The sequence below is a fragment of the Lactuca virosa genome, chromosome 3 (genome assembly GCF_052849685.1).
Source record: "Lactuca virosa cultivar CGN04683 chromosome 3, Lactuca_virosa_CGN04683_v6, whole genome shotgun sequence".
NCBI lineage: Eukaryota > Viridiplantae > Streptophyta > Magnoliopsida > Asterales > Asteraceae > Lactuca > Lactuca virosa.
The window spans coordinates 260,426,990-260,431,669 of NC_136428.1; the positions used below are offsets into that span (position 1 = coordinate 260,426,990).

Consider the following 4,680-nt stretch of genomic DNA (forward strand, 5'->3'; position numbering starts at 1 on the left):
ATTGCAACATCGGTATCACTATGTCTTTTCTCGGACGCGGCTACGAATCTAGTAAGTATATCTTCCAAATCTGATTTCTTTTCATACACCGGTTCCTCCTTTCGATAAAAGCCTCTATCTTTTTGCTTATATTTTTCCTCCCTTGTCTTTATATACTCTTCATATGGTAGCCATCCTTTCTTGGGTTTTCGCCAATTGTCATCATACCTATCACCACTTGAATAGCACACTTTCACTTTCCGGTTCTCGTTTTCATCAAGGTCACAATCTTTAGTAAGGTGGGGCCCTCTACAATTTTCACATCCCACTCTAATGGCATGGATGGATTGGTCCATCTTAGTCGTTCTTCGGTCCATGCTTTCCAATTTTTCCATCATTGCCGCCATGTCATCGATAATAGAATTCACCGCCCCACGAGCTAAGTCATTCCTTGGGTAGTAATATTCTCTAGAGTGTTTAGAGAATTCTTTGAGCCTTTATCACTGGGGGTGCTTTCTTTGTGAATGGTCCTTGCGAATCAAGGAGATGCCTGGTTGTCACATTTACTCCATCATAGAAAATGGAGACTTCTTGTTGGATGTTTAGATCGTGATGTGGGCAATTTCTTAGTAAACCCTTGTATATTTCCCAAGCTTCATAAAGTGACTCTCCAGCTTGTTGTTCAAAATTGGCAATGGCTTTCTTTAGTTTGGCTATCTTTGAGGGAGGGCAAAATTGGTCTATAAATTCTTCTTTCATTTTAGTCCAAGTAGTGATGGATCCTGGAGGGAGTGATTTCAGCCAATTTTTCGCGGCTCCCTTGAATGTGACTGGTAGCATACGAAACAAAAACAGTGTCACGAGCCATATTAGGGACATTAAAGTAATCGGCTATATTGTTGACCTCGTCTAGGTGCTTGTATGCGTCTTCATGATCCTTCCCGTAGAATGGGATTTCTTTAAGTTGAGCAAGTATGTGGCCCTTAAGTTTAAAGGTGGCAGTTGAGGGAATCGCGGGTTGCACAAGTCCCGAGCCGGTGTCGTCACGCATCCTTTTCTTCCATTCACCCATGGGAACTTCATCGATGTTAGCCATGTTGGCAGCCAGTTCACCCTCTATGTCGCTTCCTTCTTCGTATTCTGAATTGTACTCCTACTCTAATTCGGTTTCTTTGTGGAATGTATCGTCTCCAAGATTTCCAAGGTTGCTTCCTTCGCTCTTTTGACTGCTAGACTCACCTGCTTTCTTGTTCTTTTTCTTTCCAAAGACTGATTTGAGGTCGTTGAACGATGATTTCTTTGGCGGGTTAGTGTCTTCAAGTACTTTATCCTTGTTTTTCCTTAGTGCGGATTCCGGGTCTTCAAATGGAGGAATCAAAGGTGTGTTGGATCCTCGGGTCATGTAATACCTGCAACCAAAGCAAGAAACACGCATAAAAAGAAAAAAAATAAATTAAAAACGAAACTATGTATTCAGCGATGGACTCGTCGAGTAGCTTCGACTGCACTCGGCGAGTTCAAGGCTAAAATAGAACAAAAATCAAACAAAAAACTCTAAAAACAAAAAAACTAAAAACTTATCCTAATAACAAAATTACTAAAGCAGTGACTTTGTGCAAGATAAATCTCACACAAAGGATCGATAACACTAGAAATTAGAATTAATTTTTGAACCGTTCCCCGGCAACGGCGCCAAAAACTTGATGTGTATAAAAATGCACTAGTTTTATCCTACTTTTAATTATGAATTTGATACACAAAAGGCATTGGACCTGTCAATTGGTGGTATAAATTAGCAAGAAGGGTATCGAACTCAAGTAACGGAAATTAATCTAACTACTAGAACTATCTAAAACAATTAGTAAAATGGAAGGGTTTTCTCTAGTTTTGCAAGACTAGAAACTTAACTGAAACTTAACTAACAGCTAAAAGCAAGTAAAAATCAACTAAATTCAATAATCAAAAGGGTTTCTGTTTAGGTTCGATTCATTTACTCCTATGGTTAATTTAATGGCAATGCAATGGATTAATTGTTATTGGTTACCGACTAAAGTGATTAGATTCACATCCGCTATTACCAATCCTTAGGAAACAAATTAATTTAAGCAGTGATCAAGTGACTAAACTAATGAATTTCCTAGTTTAATTATTCAGATTAAATAAGACTTGTAATTAGCTAATTAAATTAGTAATTCAATTAACCCCTTGTTGATGGTTTATCAAACAAGCTCACACATTAATGTACCCATTCTCTAGTTAATCATAGTTTCACATTCACTATTCCTAGGCACATAACAATGTGTTCACATAAATCACATGAGATAAGCAATTAAGAGATGTTCATGCAGCTTAATTACTTAGCAATTAACAGAAAATAGTTTTCGTTAATGTATAAGGGTCTTTAACAAGCTTAATTTAACAAAAATTCAACAAATAACAATCAATCCAAACATAAATTAATCCATAGGAGCAAACTTATCTACCCTAAACAGAAACTAACGAAATTAGTTCATAATTATAGCAGATAAAAACCTAAAAACGAATTCAATCAATCCAAACATGGTTCTATTCAAAGATAAAGTGGAAAAGTAAACTTATATTGCCTTAATCTTCTTAGAATTAAGGATTAGGGTTCTTCTCACGTTTCTCAGGTCTCCAGCAGTCTCCTTAGTCGCCAAGTAATCTTCCAAAAGGCCCGAGAGAGTTTTGGACTCGGAATTCACATCTATTTATAGTTTTTAGAAAACAGAGGCTACTCGTCGAGTAGAAAACTGACTCGCCGAGTCCCCTCGATGATTTGTTACTTATGAGTTGGTTATGCATTGATTGTACGTTAACGCATTGGTAACTCGATGTTATAAAACGTGCTTTTGTGTATAATTCAATGAGTGGTAGAACAAACATATGAGTCGAAGTTTATCTGTTCCTTCTTGGATTAGAAGCTGATATCTGGGCCCCTCGATGATTTTGTTTTGACCTATGTACCGGGCCCGGTCAGAACTACGTTGATGTGTTCAATTAAGTTCTTTGTCAAACAAATCGGAAATCGGGAAACAAACTGTTGGACAATAAGTAAGACATTGTTCCATGTATTTGTCTGGCTGATATCTAGAACAGAGGATTATATGATCACTTATCTTAAATGGCGTATCATCATCTTCTCAGTTCCGAGAGACCTTGAAAGAGCTACGATTGCCGATCGGTTCCTGAAGTATTGCAGTTATAGTTATTAGACTTATCCAAGTGGGAGACTGTTGGATAAGGTGTCTAAGTCCATAACTATTTCTGGTATGTACTTGACCCGACCTGGCATGGTCCATTTGGGTTGCATGGCACCATGCAATTGGATAAACTAAAATGAGAGAAATAACACTTATGGTTTATTAATATATTATAAGTTCTAATATATTAATAATATTATTTAATTAGTTTGATCAAGAATTAATTTAGAATTAATTAAGCGATCAAAAGATAACTAATTAAATATATGGGTAGATTATGTAAATCTTCCATATCTTATATAGTGGGCTAAGAGGCTCCATGGATTATCAAGTTGGGTTCCACCCATAGGATGCTCCATGGATGCTCCATGGGAGTTACAAACCCATGGGTCATGGAAATGAAGAGTCATGACACATTAGGGCTTACATGGTGTAACCCTAGATGTGTCAACACTATATAAGAAACCCATTCTCCACCAAAATTAGCTACACATAAGAAACAAGAGGGCTAGGCCGATTTTAGAAGTGTGTATTCTCTCTAAAGTCATTCCAAAAGCATTTGGTGTTGTGTGAAGCATTTGAGGCATCATACTTGGGGTGCTAGGCTCACAAGGTTTCAAGGATCATAAGCAACAACAAGGTAAGTTATTCTATCTTTCATGCAAGTTAAAATTTGTTCCCCATGTATGCTAGATAGGAATATAACCTTGGAATTCAACTTTGCATGATAATTAGACAAATATAGATCCAAGGTTATTAGGGTTGCATGTACACTTAGGAAGTGTTAGAATGCTCAAAACCCATCATGTACAAGATATATATTTAGGGTTGTCACACCTTATGTATTAATTACAACTATTTTCTTTTAATTAACCAGCATATTAAGTTGCATGAACAACTCTTAATTGCTAATCTCATATGATTTGTGTGAAAATAGTGTTATATGCCTAGGAATAGCGAACGTGAAGCTATGGTTAATTAGAAAATAGGTAAATTAATGTGTGAGCTTGTGTGACGAACCATCAACAAGAGGTTATTTGAATTAGCAATTTGATTAGCTACTACAAGTCTTACTTAACCCGAATCAATAAACTAGGATGTCTATTAGTTTAATCACTTGGCCACTGTTTAAATTAATTTGTTTTCTAAGGATTAGTAATAGCGAACGTGAACCTAATCACACTAATCGGTAGCCAATGCCAATTAATCCATTGCACTTGTCATAAAATCAACCATATGAATAAATGATTCAAAGCCTAAACAAAAGTCTTTTCCATTATTGAATTTAGTTGATTTTCGTTTGCTTAGCTGTTCGTTGCTTAGTTGAGTTTTAGTTAAGTACTTAAGTTTCTAGTCTTGCAAAACTAGAGAAAACCCTTTCTTTTATTGCTTGTTTTTAAATAATGTTAGTAATTAGCTTAATTTTCGTTCCATGTGTTCGATACCCTGCTTGCTAAACTATACCACCAATCGACAGGTA

At 36.3% G+C, this 4,680-nt stretch overlaps 1 non-coding gene across 1 annotated transcript; it reads left to right on the forward strand.

Annotated features, from left to right (window-relative positions):
- The first annotated feature begins 583 nt into the window (after window positions 1-583).
- Window positions 584-690, forward strand: LOC145167991 (small nucleolar RNA R71). Its single transcript, XR_013741587.1, has one exon. It is a non-coding gene; the product is annotated as a small nucleolar RNA R71 (small nucleolar RNA).
- The last annotated feature ends 3,990 nt before the right edge of the window (window positions 691-4,680 follow it).